Raw genomic sequence first — 21,032 nt, 5'->3', positions numbered from 1 at the left:
GCCTTCTTCCTCTCCTATCCTTGCATTCTGTTTGTGCTGAGATTTCCCCTCTGTTATCTGGAGTCCCTCTGCTATCCCCAGTACTCCCTAGTTTGGGCATATTAGAGAAAATATATGTCCCTTCTCTTTCTGTGCTTGGCTGATCTCACTTAACATAATGTTCTCCAGATCAGGAGATATAAATCAAAACTACACTGAGATTCCATCTAACCCCAATCAGAGTGGCAAGCATAAAGAAATCAAATACCAACAAATGCTGGCGAGGATGTGGGGAAAGAGGAACTCTTTTACACTGTTGGTGGGAGTGCAAACTAATTTAGCTGCTATGGAGATTGGTGTGGAGATTCCTTAGGAAACTGGGAATAGATCCACCATATGATCCAGCTCTACCACTCCTGGGTATTTTTCCAAAGGGGTTGAAATCAGAGAACTACAGTAATGTATGCATACCTATGTTCATAGCAGGACAATTCATAATAGCCAAAATATGGAACCAATCTAGACCCCATCAACAGATTAATCAATTGCAAAATTATGAGGAATACACACAATGGAATTCCATTAAGCTATAAACAAGAACAAAATCATGCCATTGGCAAAGCTTATTTTTTATTAGAGAATTGTTATTGTATAGATTCAGCTCATTTAATTCCAATTTTGAGATTCATCAAGGCTGAATTTTTCTTATAGTTTACAAAGGCCACTGGCAAGTCCCAATAAATAATAAAAAAACTAAATTTTCTTTAAAGAAAGCAAACCCTAAATTCTGTTTATTTTTTTATTTTTAGATTATTAGATAAAGTTTTATTTTAGTGCCAAAGTTGATCTCAAATTCTTGGACTTAACGCATCTTACTACCTGTAATATTAATGAAAATTGTTTATTGTTTTTTATTAAAAAATTGCATTGTTTTTTATTAAACCATACATGTATATTAATATTGTTGTGAAGTACATCATGAAGTGAGACTATATATAATGCAACAACAAACGTTTAAAAAAATTAAGCTTGGAATTTTATACAGAGAAAAGTTTTAAAATATATAAAAACAAACAGCACCAATAAAAATTTAAAAACCTATCTGAATTGAATAATGATATCTAAAATTATGAATGAAAAAAATCATGACAAAATTTTAAGCTGCTTATTTGCATATTAAGATAATTGTAATATTTTATCTGTGATTACTTATTTGAATCAAAATCAGCAACTCATACATATGAAAATTGTGTATAATAAATAAGCCAGAAACAAGACATTCTATTAATTAGATATTATTTGCCTATTATTAAATCAATCATAAAGAAGAGATCAGATGTTTCAATTCATATGCAAAGTGTTTGATTTCAATGTTTCATAGTTTATAAAAACTCTATTTATAAAACACGATACCACACACAACTAATAGATGATTGCAGGCTCAGGACAAGTCCCTGGATTCCCTTGGGAGACTCAGCTCTTTCCTTCATTTGTAGTTCTCAAAATAACTGTATAATGTGTTAGGACTGCAGTGACCAAAGATAAGGAGAAACTGTCCAGAATAACCAAACTCTTTACAAATTTGTCCTGCCATGCTTTAGCCAATGAACCTAGTCTACCTCAAAGTATAAAGGCCAGGGTAGAAAACTTTTAGGGTCCCTCCATTGCAGTTCAAAGTTTGGCACATGCTAATTAAACTCCATCTTCCCTGGGTATCTTTCTTTATCCTTGGCAGACTTGCTGCTGCCTGTCTTCTTGGCCTATCTAAGAGTACTAAAATTGTTTTGCTTAATGTATTGTGTGACAATTTTGTCTTACTGGACTTGTCTAATGATAGATTAAATGGTGTATGGTAACCTGCTTCACAGTAATAATGAAGCTCAAAATTATGTGGAATCAGCAGGGAAGTCATAAATAGTGTGATCAATTAATACTTATGTTAGGAATAATGTGATAATATAAGCAGTCATTAAATTATCTGGTAGCTGTCTCCATGTTTTAATGGTCTAGTTACCTCCTAGCAGACGCCGTCAGATTTTACAAATGCTCAATAGACAGTGGTTAAGTGAGACAATTTTATAAATGTCAAGTATAAACATAGGTCATGGAATCAGTGGAGGAGAAAGGGTAGAACAAAAGTAAACATTCCAGAAGTGTAGGAAAGCCACAGTGAGATCTGAGCGTTGAAGGCAGTGTCCTTTTCAGCTTCCAAACTTTCCTTTGATGATTCTGAATTTGGTGTTCTTCCCAATGCACCTGGTGTCCTGTAGGTGTGATTCAACAGTTGGTGACACTTGACTAAAATAAGTAATGCTGTAAAAGAAAATCAGCACCTGTTGCAAATGAAAATGAAATTTACATATGTGTCAGATCATCTCAACTTTCCCATCATCATGCTGATACTTGTATACTTGGTGCCTTCCTTTTCCTTTTCGTAATGATTTTATGAACCACCAAACATATTTCTATGAACTTGCCAAGTTGCATTGCATTCATTTTTCATCTGAACATTTAAACAATGGGAGTTTTAACACTAATTATTTGGGTTGTGATTAAAATATGTTATGTTGAAATCATCTTCTGACAAATATCTCACATAGTCTAATCAAATTACCATGTGAATTTAATTGGGTTAAGTTAATTGAATTTGGAATTTTAATGTGTTAAAAGTAGATGCAATTCAACATTGTAAAATATGCTATATTTTATATCTACATATCATTGAGAATAAAAGACAGTATATACTAGTCATATTTTGATATTTTAAAATCAGATTTGTCAGACTCATTATTTCCAAAATCACTATTCTTGGTAAATTTTATTTTAAATATTAAAGGTTATGAAAAAGAAAATTCAATAATGTAGGTCTATATTTGAGGTAGAAACTTAGTAAAGTTTGATGATTTACACAGTCAAAAATTTGCTGATAGCCAGCCGTGGTGGCGCACGCTTATAATCCTCGTACTTGGGAGGCGGAAACATGAGGATTGGGCAGGTTCGAAGCCAGCCTCGCTGGCTTAAGAGAACCTGTTTCCAAATAAAATATAAAATAGGTCTGGGAGTGTAGCTCGGAGGTAGAAAGGTTCCATCCGCAGTACTACACGCACGCACACACACACACACACACACACACACGCACACACACATTGCTGATAGATTTTACAGGATAGTATTTAACAGGATAGGAGTGACAAGATGGATGCGGCAATGAACCCTTTAAAGAAACTACTGCCATGAACTTTTTCTCTAGCTTTAGTGGTTGCTTTGGTTCACTTCATAGAAGAAAATACAAACTTTATTTGGTGAGATTAATACAGAGTAGCAGTTGAGTGCAGCTGTAGTGTGGGGAAGATAATATAGGCAAGAATGACATATTACATAGCTAGCTACCTCGAAGTTATCCTGCAGTACTACATGTCAGAGAGGGAAACTTGAAGTTACAACATACTTGACACCAGTGATCATCAGTGTATAAGAACAAAGACCAGTGTGACTGAATGGCTTTTAACAAAGAATGACCAAAAGAAGAAGAGGTTGCAAAGTTAGGCAGACATCTGGCTTTTCATTATGAAGAGGTAGATAATGCATGAGAAAATGTTTCAATTTTATCCTAAGTAAAATAAAAACTTAATGATGGTTTTGAAGATCGTTGACGCATAGCATGCTTATCTGTTTATGTGTCTATCTCTATTCAGTCATCTATCCATCTCTTTAGCTTAGTAAATACTTTTGATAGGATGGAAGAAGTAGATGTGAGTATAAATGATAGACTGAGGAAATGATTTTGATCTCTAAGAAATAGAAATAAATTATATTTTTAACATTTCAAGAAAGATGAAAAAAATCAAAGGATAGGAAAAAGGAAGAAATGCAGAAAAGCTTGATGAAGGAAACAATTTAAATAAGTTTATGTCCACATATTAAGGTATAATGTTCAATTTCACTAACATATGCAGAAAGAAAGGAAAGCAGGGAAGGATGAGGAGGGAAATATGCCAAGTGCTGTATGCATATATATTTGTATCACTTTCAACCTCATTATGATATATAGTTGCAACACCCTCATAAAATTATATTAAAAGAAAATAAAGAAAGAAAGCAAGGAAGAACAAAAGGAAGTCAAGGGAAGAAAGAAAGGGAAGGAATGAAGAAATAATAAAAAAGAAGAGAGAATGAGAGAGAGACCACAATATTGGATTATCAATTACACAAGGTGAATACATATGTGTTGTCTGTAAGTTTAAAAAGTCTCTATTTAAATTAATTTATTCTGGACAATGTTCTGGAATAAAATATAATGTAAATACAAAGAATAAACATAGAACCGGATATTTGTTCTATCTATCTATCTATCTATCTATCTATCTATCTATATATATTGTTTCTGCCTTCTTGCAAAGGTCCTTAAAATGCTTGATATGAGTAAATTATTGATCTGGACTAATCAGAATATCAGTGTATCCAGGAAAAGTAAACTTCAGTTTTTTAGTCTATTTCTGTGCTTACTTCTCTGTTTATGTGAGAAGTTTTTATATTTAAAAGGCAGATTAGTCCTCCTCACTGTCAAAATCAATCCTTGCTATAGCATAGGGAATAATCAGTTGTGCATGGGAGACTTGGGGAAGTCTTGCTTAAGAAGTGACATCTGAGCTGGATTTTGATGGAGGGAATGACTCAGTTCAACTCAATATGTATTGCAGGCTTATTAAATGCAAGGTACTCTGCTAAGGTGCTGTGAAGCATAAAGAAGTGAATAAAATACAATTTCTTCAACTCAGGGATTTACAGTCTAATGAAGGCAACTGGCAAATACACATAAACCCCTTTGGAAGTTCTCTTGACATCATTAAGTTTAATCCGGAGACATACAGAGATGCTTGGCATTCTTAAAAGGCTTAGCCACTACAACATATGGTGCAATGACTTGGTACAAGTGGACTAGATAGAGATTAGCCTATGAAAGATAGGCTTAGTTATAAATTGGCAATGTATTTATTCCATAAATAATTATTGACTATCTGACTAGGAAAGGATGAGATCCCATGGATGCCAAAGTTAAATATCAGTTCAACTTCCTCAAAGAACGTGTGATCAACAGAAGGATACAGACTCATAATTTTTCAGTTAAACTCCTGGTTTGCAGGAGTGTTGTACCCAGAAAAATAAGGCACAGGTGATGTGTATATGGTTATAAGTTGCTTAGTGTTCATATGCCTGGTCTGTTTATCCTTTGAGCTGACCCTTCTAGCTGGTTATAATTTTAATCACTATCTGCAGATGAAGAAGCCAATATGCAAAGCATTTAACGAACCTGTCCCACAATATAAGTGGAGGGTAGGATTTAAAAACCAGTATGAAGCCGGACTTGGTGGCGCACGCTTGTAATCCCAGCAATTGGTAGGCTGAGACAGGAGGATCGCAGTTTGCAGACAGCCTCAGCTACTTAGTGAGGCCCTCTGCAATTCAGTGAGACCCTGTTTCAAAATAAAGAATAAAAAAAATTGGACAGGGGGGTGTAGCTCGGAGGTGAAAAGCGTCTGGGTTCCATCCCCAGACCTGCAAAAATAAATAAATAAATAAAAATAAAAATAAAAATCAGTATGACTTCAGAGTCTATGCTTTACATGAAGAGAGGAAATAACTCATATATACATATGAAATGTAACAGGGTTTTGGCCAGGAATTTTCAGCAAAGCTTAGAAACAGGTGTGGTAGATATAACTTAAAAAAAATTGGCAGAAAAATTAGATGAGGCCAGAGTGTGGGATTCAATTGAAGATTTATGAACTGGAATACTTTTATGTGCTGAAGTGTTTTAATATCTGGCACAGAATTTCGCTTGTTGGACAGGTTTCATGTTTAGTTAGAGGTATCTGGAATGATGTTTTAGGTGTTGAAGTAAAAAAAAAAATCTGTGGGCAGCCATTCAAAATTTTACTTCATGTGAGTATTTTTGTTTCTAACCCATTATAGTTAACACAGTATGTGACATTTTAAGCCCAAATTTTACTGTGCCTTCCACCTGACAATATGCTAGTGTAAAACAATATTTTATTTCTCTCATTTGTTATTGTAGCAAGCAGTTAGGCAGTCTTGATCTAGATTTGACCACCTTTCTCTATCTTCAGATGCTGAAATAAACCTGTTTCTAAAGAATTCTCATATTAAAAAAAAAAAAACACTTCAGGTGCATTTTAACCTCAAGTAAATATTCCCTAACATAGATAAAAGGGATCTGTATAACCCTGCTGCAGGCCATCTTTTCTGCCTGGTCCACCCTCCACTCTCAACGATAGACATTTGAAGTACTTTGATGTTCTCAAATTAACTTAATTATTTCTCACCTGTAGGATTTGGCATATGTCTCTCCACTTGAAGCAATTTCTTTGCTTCTGGCCATCTCCTAATTCAAGTCTGAACTGAACTCAGAGAGCAATTCATTAGGCAAGCCTTTCCTTCTTCCTCTAAGACTAAGCAATAATTATTTCTAGGATTATGCCTATTTTAGCCATTAACTTTTTATCATTATTACTATTGTCTGTCATCAATTATAATTATTATTTATTTTATATATTTAAAGGGAAGTTGCATAATACAGTTTTTTAATCAGCTGTATTCTTTAGTGACATTTTGTCCATTTCTTTTATAATTCTTTCCATCTGTCTCTATATTGACACATATCATCAAGGACTCTATATACAGAATAAATATTAATCGTGTAACATAAAACACAGAATACTATGTGTGTATATGTGTGAGAGAGAAATACTATTACACACATGGTTATTTGTATTTTTTTTGTAAAACCTTCATACATCAGATGAAATCCAACATGTCACATGCACACACAGACTCATACACATATACATACACAATGTCACCATGGTATAGTCATTTTTAGTTAGCACTGTTTTTCAATTATTAAAGTCTACTTCCATATAAAACATGCCTTCTGCATCATCCTTGCATATGCTTTTTTTAACTCCCAAGATCATATCTCTTCATTCTGCAAAAAATGTAAATATTGTCACTTTTCTGTAAAATAGTTTTCTTTCACTGGCTATAATCCACACATATCCCTTTAACTCAAAACTGCAGTATTTGCTTCCTTATGACGTTTGAACATAAAAATACATTTTTCCTTTCTTTTGAACTCCCACCAAAGAATTTTACTGCTAGACTTATTCACATACCTCATAGTCTAGATTATTTATTAATTTTTATTTTTATGTGGATCATATTGAAAATGGCATACATTCACACTGTGCTTGGTTCCCTCCCCCCATTTTCCTTTCTCCCCTACCAACAATGTGTGTCCAGATTGACCACGCTACATTCACAGTTACACATATTCAAATGCAACTCCTCGAGTTACTCAACCTCTACCTTCTTCCTTTCCTACCCTTCCTTTCTAACTTTGCTGGGGTTCTTCTCCATTATCTGGAGTCTCTCTTGTATCCCAAATACTCCCTAGTTTGAGCATATTAGAGAAAAAAATATGCCCTTACTCTTTCTGTGCTTAGCTGATCCCACTTAACATAATGTTCTCCAGGTCTTTCCATCTTCCTGGGAATTACATGATTTTGTTCTTTATTGCTGAGTAGAATACCATTGTCTATATTTCCTGTAATTTTGCAATCCATTCATCTGTTGCTGGAGACCTAGGTGGGTTCCATATTTTGACTATTTTTTATTGTGCTGCTATGAACATGGGCATGCATATGTTACTGTAGTTCTCTGATTTCAACCCCTTTGGGAAGATACACAGGAGCGGTATAGCTGGATCATACGGTGGGTCCATTCCAGGTTTTCTAAGGAATCTCCACATTGATCTTCATAGATGCTGAACTAGTTTGCACTCCCACCAACAGTGTGAAAGAGTTTCTATTTCCCACATCTTTACCAGCATTTGTTTTTGTTTGGCTTCTTTATGATTGCCACTCTGATTGGGGCTAGATAGAATTTCAGAGTAGTTTTTATTTGCATCTCCCTGATTGCTAATGATATCGGACATAGTTTATGTGTATATTGGCCATTTGTATATCTTCTTTTGTGATGTATTGTTGGGGCCCGCTCGGCTAGACCGGGATGGGGCGGTGGCTCAAGATGGCACCTAGGCATGTTGCCAAATCACAAGGCTCACGAGGCTGGTGGTGCCCTGAGCCTGCGCAGTGAGCCCTAACAGGTGCCCTACGGATGATCAGTGGCGCAGCGCCTCGTGCTACCACCAGCCTGCCTATGAGAGGGTTAGAAATGTGCATGCCCTAGCTGTGGGAAGCTTGGGGTTGGGGTGATGAGGGGAGGGAGGGGTTATGAGACTGATATATATTTGCTTGCTGTGCGTATTAAAGGAAGGAAGCATCATCAACAGACTCTGCGTTTGTGTGTTCTTTCCCAGGGCTCTGCAGGACGGAGCCTTAGGGACGCGACGATGTATCTATTCAATTCAATTGCCAATTTCATCATATACTAGTTTTTTTAATAGATGTAAGTGCATGCTCAGTTGATCTTCCATAGTGCTCAAGGACTGATAATACGCACAAAATTTCTTATATTTTGAAGCATTGTTATAACACCAATTTGATGAGAAAGTTTTGTCTTATCCAAGTATTTTTACCAGCTAAAAGTTTTTTAAAACTATAAAGGTAAATATTCAGTTTTTGTTGTTTTTAATTATTGGCACAGTATGACCCTTATTCATTCTGTGTGAACATAAATAACTTAGGCCAGCATAGGTAATATATTTTAATATGCAAAAGACACATCTGTGATCTGAGAATCCAGTAATTTATTTTACAATTTCAACCTCCTTGAGAACAAGAAATGTGTTCTAGAGGTATTCATAAATAGTGATAGACATAAAAGTTTACATTCAGTACATCAAACTGCATTTTTCTTAATAGCAATTCTTAGAAGAATTGAATCCAGGAGTGTTCTACCTCTGAGCTATACACCAAACTTTTTTGTTTACTTTTTTTTTTTTTTTTTTTGGTGGTACTGGGATTCCTGGAAACCCGTATACCTCTGGGCTGCACTCCCAGACCTATTTTTATATTTTTAGTTGGAAACAGGGTCTCTTAATCCAGCAAGCCTAGCTTCGAACCTGCGCAATCCTCCTATTTCCGCCTTCCAAGCACGGGGATTACAAGTGTGTGCCACCACCCCCGGCTACTTGTTTTTTTCTTTAAACGAGATTTTTTACTGTTGTACGATGCAGTAGGCCTTGAGCCTGCATGTGGCGAGCCGCCATTAGAAGATGGCGCCGGCTTCCTGCCTCTGAACTAGAAGATGGCGCCGGCTTCCTGCCTCTGAGCTTGATTGACACATGGCTGTGCAGGAAGCAACTCCATATTTGGAGGCTAAAGTTATGTAACGCATTACGTGGTGGTGGCCTGACGAGCATGAGCCAATGAGTGAGTGAGACGTGGCAGGGAGTGATTGGGAGGGTTAATGTTTATAATGCCCTGTGCTAGGCAGGTCGCCGCCATTCTGCCACTCTTCGCCATTCCACCACTCTTCGCCATTCCGCCATTCCGCCATTCTGCCATTCTGCCATTCTGCCATTCTGCCATTCCGCCACTCTTCACCATTCTGCCATTCTGCCATTCTGCCATTTTCTTCGACTTGTATCCTGAATAAACGGCTTGCAAGAAGAGCTTCGTGTTGCGTCTTAATCGCTGGTCGAGGGACGCAACACCTGCAATCTTCCTTTCTCAGTATCCCAGGCCTGGGACTGAGTGTTTGGCGTGCTCCCTGGGTTTAATAGAAAATTTTGATTTGTAGTTTAGAATCATTCCTATTACACTAGTAGAAATACAGTATAGCATTGTAAATCCCAAAGTTCCCATGAAGAACACATTTGCAATTATTTCTAGGAAAATTGTTTAAGTAGGATAATAAGCCTTGAGCTAGGTTGAGTAGGATGAGTGAAAATAGATTTTCAGAACAAGGGTCAGGAAAGGTCATAGAAGACAAATACGAAGTTTGTTTTTATTCAAGTATATGACGGCAAGAGAGTAGGCTACACATGGGGAACTGCATATTGGACCTTATTATTGCCAGTAAAGTAACACTTTTTAATACAATTTAGTTCTAGTGTTCAATTAAATTGTTGATTTTTGTTTTTCTACAAAATTTATTTTGTTATGCCTGACTGTAGACATTTTTGGCCTCCTGCTTTCTTACAGTAATGATCTTTGCCTTTGTGAAAAGATTTTTCCACCAACTCCGTGGGGAGAAAAACAGTAAGTACTTCAAAATAAAGATGACTTTTGTTTCAGCTGCATTGCATATTGCACATTCATGACAAGGATAAAAGGTGTGAGCTTCCAAGTGAACATTTTTCTTTTTCTTAAATAATTACCTTCCTTAGTCTTAGTTCAGTCTGTCCTATTTTCATTAGCATATCTTTTATTTCAGGACATTCTACAAAAAACACATAGTGCTAGAGAGTTCAAGCCCTAGAAATGATCTATGGGATTTTATGACAGTAAATACAGGCTTCTGCCTGTTGGGGAGAGTCCCCAACTCAGAAACTCAGGATTGGCAGGGTCCTTGGCTAAAGTGATGAAAAAGAATTTCAGCACACACCAGTCAGACATAAAAAGAGGTTTATTTGCAAAAAAATACACACTTGTAGAAATACATATTCAAGAGAGAATGCAGGCCAGCTCTAGATGGGGAAGGCATTTTTGGGAGTATAGGGCTTTTTCTTACAGGAGACTTTAATGAAAGGTGGGATAGAGGGGGCATGAGAGAAGGTTCTTAGTCCAGTAGTCCCAAAGTAGTTACTCGTGGTCTGGTGGTCTGGTGGTCTGGATAACCTTAATTTCCTCAGGTTGACTGGAATCTTCATTGTCTGACTGACAGATAAGCTGGGGCATGTCCTAACTTAATGGTTTATCAAATATACTAGCCTTATTATCAATGCACTGGGCAATTTTAGTTTCTTTTAGTTAACTCCAGGACCTACAGATTTCCCAGGAAGTTTGAAGAGTCATACCTGGAAAAGAAAACTGGTTTGGAGAGTAAGGACTGAAGCACTTCAGCTCCAGATTCTTATATTAAAGTTATATTTTAACGCCGGGCACGGTGGCGCACACTTGTAATCCCCGCGCTTGGGAGACAGAGACAGGAGGATGGCTCAGGTTTGAAGCCAGCCGCTATGGTGTAAGAGACCATGTTTCAAAATTATAAAATAGGTCTGGGAGTGTAGCCTGGAGGTCCAAAAACAACAACAACAAAAAGTTATATTTTACTTTTTCTTTTTGTTTGTCTCTATTCTACCTACTTATTATTATTATTTTTTTATCCTACATCACGCCCTTTAAATGTGTTTCTGGATTACTACTTTACTTTCTTTTAATTCCTTCCATTTATTACTCACAAAAAATGTTGGCTGTGACTCATATATCTAATATGTCTTTAACTCATTTGTATTTTATTTCAATACTATCTTTAAACTACTTTAAGCCGGGCGTGGTGGCGCACGCTTGTAATCCCAGCATTCGGGAGGCTGAGACATGGAAGATCGCGGTTCGCGGACAGCCTCAGCTACTTAGTGAGGCCCTGGGCAACTCAGTGAGACCCGGTTTCAAAATAAAGAATAAAAAGTAGGGCAGGGGGTGTAGCTCGGAGGTCGCAGGCCCCCTGGGTTCCATCCCCAGACCCTCAAAAAAAAAAAAAAAAAAACTACTTTAAAATGATTTAAATTTGTTTTTTCTTTCCTTCATTTCTCTTTCTGTTAATATTTTCACTTCAAATTATGTCAATTTTATATTGTCCTATTTTTTTTGTTTGCTTATAGCTACTGACTATTTTCTGAGACTTTGCTCTTTTCATTTTTAATGTACTGGTGAAAGGTTTATTGATAAGCCCTTTCTATCCAGATATCTGATATTTTAGAAGTCAAAATACATTTTAATTGCATGCAGTGAGGATGCAAATTACTCTGCATCACTGACATAAAAGATATTGTTCAACTTTGAAAGCAGACCATAGTTTGATCAAAATAGTATACATAATGCTAATCTCAACATATATTTTTTAAAATTTCAAATGAACTTAAAAATTGATTGTAAACTTTGTGCATCTTTTTATTTTCTTGAATAATGAGCACTATGCCTGGTACATGGCTATCTTTGCTTCAGTATATGTTGACTGAAGAAAAGACAGGAATATTCTCTACTAATCAAAACTTCCTAATTCTTTTGTCTGGTTTCTAAGTAGTCAATCATGCATATTTTTAGAAGAGTTCTAGGTTTATAAAAAACTTAGTGGAAAATAGTTCTCTCACTGACCCCTCATAAAAAAAAAAACACATATCCATACAGTTTTCCAGTCTTTAACTTCCTTTGTTAGTGTGTTTTTTTTGCAATTGATTATTCAATATATGCATACATTATATAAATAAATTTTATAGATAAATTCCATCTTTGTATTATATATTCTATGTACATTCTATGGACTTGAAGGGTTTATATGACACTTATTCACCATTATAATATTACAAGAGCACTTTCATACCCTAAAAATTTTGCGTTTGTATATTTATTTTTCCTTTTCTTCCCTCCATCACCTTAAACCCTTGATCACCACTGATTCTTTTACTATTTCTGGGGTTTGTCTTTTTTAGAATGACACATAGTCTTTATCTATATGAAATATTTTTTTTTCAGATTGGCTTCTTTCACTTAACAGTGTGTGCTCAAAATCCCTATATGCTTTTCTCAGATTAATAGATTAAAATGGAAATATTTTTCTGAGCTATATTAAGAATTTTAACATTCTATGCTAATTATTTTCACAACTATCAAGCTTTAAAACTGCCTTACTGATGCCCTCTGCTGTCTTTTTATCTATATCTAGTCTTCCTGACTTTTTCATTGCTAAGTGTTAGGAAATGGGTTCTGTATACTTCATTTTTATACTTCTTATTTACTTACAAGTCAATTTTTTCACAGAAATCTAAGTTTCTTAAAGGCAGAATAACTTATTCAAAAATTTTGGCACATAGTAATTATTGAAAGTACATAAGTATTTTGGTTAGTACTTTTTTGTAAATTACTATCCAAATTATATTTTTTACATAAATTATGAATAATCATAGTTTACTAAATAATGTAGTTTTGATGAGTTGTGTTTTATTGCTAACATTTCTACTTACATTATATGTGAGTTTTCAATGAAGATCTTTCTCTAATATCCTATTAACAACTCCCTTACTTTAAATTTTAAATAAAGAACTAAAGATTTTTAATATTAAAATTATGAGTGTACAGCTATATATATCAAAATGGCTACAGAGTAAAATATTCCAATAACTATCTCCACAGGAACAAGCCAAGATGTATCAAACTATCTTCATAAGATCTTGGAAACCAGGAGAGACTTCATAACTGATAAAAAAAAAGACATACTAACTTGCTATCATTTCATTATTTAATCAAAGATGTTTTATTGAGCCTCATATTAATTACAAAGCAAAAATAGAAAAATTGAAAAGAATAGAATAAAAATAACCCTACAAAAGGGTAAGGCAGTATCAAAACCAGAATTTGAAGTAATTTTATTTTCTTTTCATTTCTTTTTTTTATTGAAAATAAAAGGTATACATTTAAACTGAACTTGGTATCCTCTCTCCCCCACCCCTATTTTTCTCCCCCCTCCCAACAATGAGTGTCCAGGGTAACCATGCTATATTCACACTTTTACACATATTTGGATGTAGACACTCATTAATCAAGCTCAGCCTTCTTCTTCTCCTATCCTTCCATTCAAACTTTGCTGAAATTTCCCTTCCATTATCTTGAGTCCCTATCCCCAGTGCTCTCTAGTTTGGGCATATTAGAGGAAAGATATGTCCCTTCTCTTTCTGTGCTTGGCTGATCTCACTTAACATAATGCTTTCCAAGGCTTTCTATCATCTTGTGAATGACATGATTTTGTTCTTCTTTATAGCTGAATAGAATTACATTGTATCTCCCATAATTTTCCAATCCATTCATCTGTTGATGGGGACCTGGGTTGGTTCCATATTTTGGCTATTATGAATTATGCTGCGATGATATGCATATGTTGCTATAGTTCTCTGATTTCAATCCCTTTGGAAAAATACCCAGGAGTGGTAGAGCTGGATCATATGGTGGATCTATTCCCAGTTTCCTAAGGAATCTCCACACAAATCTTTATAGTGGCTGAACTATTTTGCACTCCCAACAACAGTGTGAAAAATTCCTCTTTCTCCATATCCTCACCAGTATTTGTTATTATTTGATTCTTAATATTTGTCATCAATCTGACTGGGGTTAGATGGAATCTCAGCATAGTTTTGATTTGCATCTCCCTGATGGTTAATGATGAACATCTTTTTATGTCTCTATTGGCAATTTGTATCTCTTCTTTTGTAAAGTGTCTATTCTGTTCAGTTGCCCATTTCTTGATTGGGTTGTGTAGCTAGTGTAGAGTCTTTTGAGCTCTTTGTATATTCTGGATATTAGCCCTCTATCAGAGTGGTGGCTGGTAAAGATCTTCTCCCATTCTGTAGGCTTCCACATCTTCTTGATGGTTTCCTTTGATGAGAAGAAACTTTTTACTTTGATTCTATCCCACTTGTTAATCTTTGCTTTAATTTTCTGTGCTTTGAGGGTTTTGTTGAGAAAGTTACTGCCTGTGCCAATATGTTGTAGTGTTGAGCCTATGCCCTCCTCTACTAACTTCACAATCTCTGGTCTAATTTTTAAGTCTGATCCATCTCGAGCTAATTCCTGTTCATGGTTAGAGTTTTAGATTTAGTTCAATTTTTCTACAAATGGACAGCCAGTTCTCCCAGCACCATTTGTTGAAAAGGCTGTCTTTTCTCCAGCCTATGAGTTTGGTCCCTTTGTCAAAGATTAATTGACTATAGGGGTGTGGATTTGTATCTGTATCTTCTATTCTGTTCCATTGGTCAATATACCTGTTATTGTGCCAGTACCATGAAACCCTAATAAAAGTAAAAAAAAAGGAAGAAAAAATATAAACCCCCCAAAAAACAAACAAACAAAAAAAAACCCAGACATTGGAAATTTCCCAAAGAATAGGAGCTAGAAATGAAAAAGTAATCAGAAGAACTAAAATTGTACCAGAGAAGTTCTGAGAATCACTCTTCTTTAAATGTCCTTGATAACCTCTTCAAGTTCTTACTTTGGGAAGATGTGGAAATTCTTGCCAGGCTGCACGGTGGCTAGCTCTATGTTAGGTGCATTCAGCTTCTCCTCCATTACTTGTTTGAGGATGATCAGTGAAGATTTGATGTCTTCTTTCAGTATCATATTCTTGTGGTCAACTTCTTGCAAAGAGTTCTGGGCACCCTCTGAAGCAGAGCCAATTGCTCGAGTATCACACTGTACAAAAGTCCCAGAAGGGTCCATATGAAACAGCTGGGGTCCTTTCTCATCCCCTCCTCCAAACAACAGTGTTACTCCAAAGGGATAAGACATGGCGCCTGTATCCGCATCCTCTTCTTCAAACTGGAGGGCCAGATTAGACACAGCCTGGGTCACGCTCTCCACTGTCATTGTCTTGTTGTAGGTAAATCAGTGGTTCTGTGTTTCCACTCTGGCCTTATCAATTAAATTGCATAGCAATTAGCCCACTCAAAGCACAACCTATATGGCCATCAATTTCTACAATTTTCTCAATGCTGCTAGGTTCCATGAGTGGAGAGATAATTCTCTTCTCCCCAGCTAGACATATATCTTCTGATTTCTGGATTCCAATGTTTGGAACTAAGCTTGTTAGTTTCAATGGCATATTCCACTTGAGACAATCTTCCTTCAGGAGGAAAAGTATTCACACTCTTGTCATACTCAGACCAAGTGACGAACATGGTGAGGTGCGAAAGAGGTGAATAGGAATTACTCAGGGATCTGAGGACCAGCACGAAATCACCAGGATCGACTCAGCCATAGGGCCACAGCACCAAGGGGTGTGATTTTAAACCTTTATAAATTTCTAAGGCATTTACCATATAGATGAATTAATGTTACCTCAACAATTAGAATCAGAACCATCTATTACCATTAAGATATTCCCTGTGCTATTTCTTTATAGTGATAATTAGTTTTTATTCCTAGTTTCTGAAAATGAATAAGTCTGTTTTCTGTGCCTATTATTTGCTCATTTACAGGATGCACTGTCAATTTTATAAAACAACTTTTAAGATTAGGTTTTTTGTTGTTTCTTTACTGATAATTGACCCCAGGGTGCTCTGCTTTTGACTTATTAGACCCCTAGTACTTTTATTTTTTTAATTTTGACACAGGGTCATGCTCAGTTGCTGAGGTTGACCTTTAACCTGTGGTTCTACTTTCTCAGCTAGGATTACAGACATGTCTTTATGTTGTTTTTGTTGTTGTTGTTGCTTTGTTGTTTGTTTTATTTTACTGAGCACAATGTCCTTTTGTATGGGGCCCATTTTTATTTTACACTAAGAGTTATTTGGAAAAATGCCTCATTGATAAGACATTACAAATATTAGACAAACTCCAACGAGACTTGAGATGGCTAGTTAAGCTAAGAGAAAAAAATAAAAAATACATATTTGAATTAAAGAAGGGTTAGAATCCAATTTGATAATACAAACTAAAAAGGCTACTGTTAATTTTATAAAATATGTATATTAAAATTATCCTAGTTCTGAACAACTGCTTAAAGTATAATATAGATCATACTGATATGTCAATAAATACTCCAAATACACACATACATACACAAAATTAAGCAGTGTCATCATGTTTGAACTATTGATTTTCACTAGACTTTTCTTATTATAACTCTTAAGCAAATATGAGGTTCGTGACAATAGAAACAAGCTTGCGACATAATAAAATTTGGCACATAAGATTTAGTTTTTGACAACTTCATTTCAGATGATGTTGCCAGGAATAAATTTCAGTCAGGACTAGGGCCCTGTCAGAGGAATCAGGAAGGATCTGTCACTCTCCATTTTTCTCCCTTACTTCCTGCCCTAAAGCAGGCCATTAAGTTTGACTCTGGTGTTTTTGAGGCAGTCTTGTTGGGTTTGATATTCTAATGAGAGTAAGCACTGTCATTCAGACACTCTGCCAGAAAATATAGGAAAATTGGTGTCTGCCACTAAGATTGTCATTAAAGTTTCACCCAAAATGTGACTACCTTGTTTTTGGTTTCTTATAAATCTCACTGTGTGGAATATTTTTAAAGTAGTAGCAAATAAAACTTTCATATTTTAATATTATGATAATTTAGTCAGTGTTAAATTTTAGATGCAAAAATTGTTATGCTTATTAATAGGATATTAATTTTCCCAGTTGAAGAATTTAGCAGAAATTTTAAAGTTTTCTGCAGTTGAAATCTCCATATTCCAGTGGTGTTGAGATACAAGAATGGATATAATGTAAATGTAAGTCAGAAAAGGTGCTGAATGGAATATATACATTGCTGTTATTCTCCATGTTTCAAAAGCAAGAACTAGGATTTTAAAATGATGTCTTTTTATATTTTAAAATGTAAGATTATCAGAAAAAATATTTAGATATTTATTAAATATATAAATAAAGGCTTAAAATAATAAAGTGAATATCAGTATGTCTAATATATTGCAAGAAAAGAATGTCTTCTCTATATTGATTTTATAACATTTCTCTTTCATTCTTTTATTTCTTTCTTTCTCTCATTATTATTGATACTATAGAGTGAACACAGGGGTGTTCCATCTCTAAGATATAACCCCAGTTGTATTTTTTAAATTATTATTTATAAGAAAGAGGTTCTCACTAAGTTGCTGAGAGTCTAAGTTATAGAGCCTGGCTTTGAACCTTCATCCATCTGTCTCAGCCTCTGGGACCACAAAAATGCACAATCATTCTTATGCCTGGTGGTGATATCTCTAATTATAATTTTCTTTTCAACAAAGCACAACTAGTACATTATGTTTGGTATTAATGGTTAACTTACAGTCTGAGAAAACATACTTTTATCTATGTTGTATTTATATATGGTCGATGAACTCAAATCCCCTAAAAAAAAAAAAATATATATATATATATATATATATATATATACATATACATTTCAAAATTCCCCTAATTTACAAAGCTTCTGATATAAATTGCTTTCAATAAAATATTTTCTTAAAATTTCAGATTTTAAGATTTTTTAGGATTATTTTTAGAATTTTATTGGTGGGATATAATTATACATTATAGTGAGATTCAAACTCACAGAATCATGCAAGAACACAATATCCTTTGAAATGATTTTTTCTACCCCATCCTCAATGTAAGTTTGTTAGTTATGCCTTCATAAATGGACATAATACTGTTAGGCCATTTCCTTCTTCAATAATCTCTTTTCTTTCCCCTCTTCCTCACCTAGTCCTCTTCCTCTATTCTACTGTTCTTATTATTAGAAAGTACCTTTTTTAAATTTTTAAATAGTAAAATTTGCAGCAGCCAGTTTATGGAAACAACCTTGATGTCTGTCAACAGGAGAATGGGTAAATAAAATGTGGTATATGCACACAGTATTTATGTTTCAACAGCTTAACAGCCATTTGAAACAATAATACATGTAGGTTGAAAAAAGAATATTTTCATTTTGGACTTTCATAATCACAATTATTTACATATAATACATGTATTTTTATAGAGCACTGTGAAACTTAGAATTGTATTGGATAACGCTATCTTTGTTTACAGTTTTACATTAAGTTTTATATTGTGCTTGAAATAAACAGCACATGCCGGGCGTGGTGGCGCACGCTTGTAATCCCCGCGCTTGGGAGGCGGAGACAGGAGGATCGCGCATGTTCGAAGCCAGCCGCGCTGGCGTAAGAGACCCTGTTTCAAAAATATAAAATAGGTCTGGGAGTGTAACCCGGAGGTAGAAGGGCTTCCAGGAACCCCAGTACCACCAAAAAAAAAAAAAAAATAAGAAATAAACAGCACAAAATGTCATCTGTCTAAAGTTTATTTTCTTAAAAGTAATCAGAGCACCATATGTAACTCAGAGAGCACTGCAAAATTTTTACATTTTTAAGGAAAACAATTTCCTAAAATTTGTCAAACATTGCACAAAGTACAAGTGGAAGAAGTTCATATTAATATTTAATTACATTAAATTCTTTTGATGATGTCACTCTAATGAGTATGTCAAATATCTACCATTCAATGATATTAAACTGTCTTTTATTTTTACCTTTTATCTTATTCACATTCAAATTAAATTTATTTTTATTCTAAAGAAAATGTGGATTTAAACTTTTGCTCTTTCATTTAATAACCAAGTGGTTTTCAACAATGTCCTGAACTTTGATGACTCTCAGTTACATAAGTGAATAAAAAGGATAATAAAAGACTTAGTAGATTAAATTAATTTTATCTATTTAAACTGTCAATCCTTAAATAAACACATGATAATATGCTTTACTTTTCTTTCATTGTATAGTTATTTTCTCTGTCTTCGTTACTGCAGTTGTACTAAGCAATTATGCAAAATTTGATGTAAAATTTTGTCTGGACATATAAGACTTGGGCCATCAAATAGATAAATGTTTTCACCTTAAGAAATTCATACTATGTGCAAAGATGCTGCTAACTTTTTTCATAACACAGATTTTCCTAAGAGAGTGGTAAAGAAAGATTGGGGGAGAAAAAGAGATAAAAAGCACAGAGAGTAGAAACTGAGAGCTCTTTAATTATACTTTTATTCCCTTCACAAATATTTGTCAACACAGGTCATAAATTATTTACACTGTTCAAATTGCCTGTGCTTAGACACAAATAAATTGTTTTCTTATTTATTTATTTATTTATTTAGTTAGTTAGTTAGTTATAGTACTGAGGATGGAAACCAGGGGTTTTCTACCTCTAGGCTAGACCTAATTTTATATTTTATTAGAGAGAGAGTCTCACTAAATTACTGAGAGCCTAAGTAGCTGAGGCTGGCTTCAAACCTGTGCAATCCTCCTCTTTCAGCATCCCAAGTGCTGGTATTACAAGCATGCGCCACCACGCCCCGCTGTTTTTATTAAGTGCTACTTTAATGTTATGTATTTTAAATTTACATGTTAACTTGAAATGACTTTTCAATAAATGTCTTGATTTATGTAAAATCCAGTAGAGAAAAATCCCCTTTTCTTCATGTAGGCCAAGACCTCAAAAATAAGAAAAAAACATATATAAGCTGAGTGGACACTCTGAGTACCTGAGTGCCTCTAAGTGTGCATTATATCAAAAGCCAGTCTAGCCATTCGAGTTTGCTGACCTAGGCAGTTCTTTTGGCCTTTGTAATGGTCAAAGGTATAGCAGGTAATTATATTGGAAATGGAGAACTTACAAACATGAATCAAATCAATTTCATAAAATTAGTTTTAGTATGTGACCTTTATATAACACTCGATTTTGTTCTGCTTGTAAGTTTTCACTTGTTTCTTATCCAATCAGTCATAGAATACAGACTATGCTGCTATGTCAAGTAATATAATTAGAAATAACTGAAATAAAAGGTCATATCTATTTAGATGCCTATAGAAGTGATTTTTACATTCTGTTAATGTATCTAAATTTTATTTGTTAAAATGAAAGTCAAATAAATTTACTGTGTTAACCTAGTAAATATATCTTATTGAAATATATTAAAATTTGTAAATTCATTGATTACCCTTGAATAATTGAGTTTTATTCTTGATACCCAAATGATTTGCTCAATTATTACCTAATCAGTACAGGAAGATATCAGAAATATAGTTCTGATAATACACACTTTAAAATTTTGTTAAATGTGAGATAATGATGACAAAAGTAATATCAAGAACCATCTTCATCCCGTGTGTGTGTGTGTGTGTGTGTGTGTGTGTGTGTGTGTGTGTGTGGTACTGGGGGTGGAACCCAGAGGCTTTCTACCTCCCGGCTACACTCACAGACCTATTTTATATTTTATTTGTAAACAGAGTTTCACTAAGTTGTTGAGAGCCTTACTAAGTAGCTGAGGCTGCCTTCAAACCTGCACAATCTTCCTGTCTCAGCCTCCCA

The 21,032-nt window shown here is 34.7% G+C and overlaps 1 pseudogene across 1 annotated transcript; it reads right to left on the bottom strand.

Moving 5' to 3' along the window:
* Positions 1 to 15,128: 15,128 nt before the first annotated feature.
* Positions 15,129 to 15,847, bottom strand: LOC308273647 (proteasome subunit alpha type-5-like; annotated as a pseudogene). Its single transcript has one exon. The product of its transcript is annotated as a proteasome subunit alpha type-5-like (transcript).
* Positions 15,848 to 21,032: the final 5,185 nt, after the last annotated feature.

The sequence above is a fragment of the Muscardinus avellanarius genome, assembly GCF_963383645.1.
Source record: "Muscardinus avellanarius genome assembly, chromosome: 1".
Classification (NCBI taxonomy): Eukaryota; Metazoa; Chordata; class Mammalia; order Rodentia; family Gliridae; genus Muscardinus; species Muscardinus avellanarius.
Note: the sequence above shows the minus strand (reverse complement) of the source record. Positions and strands in the feature narration are given on the sequence as shown.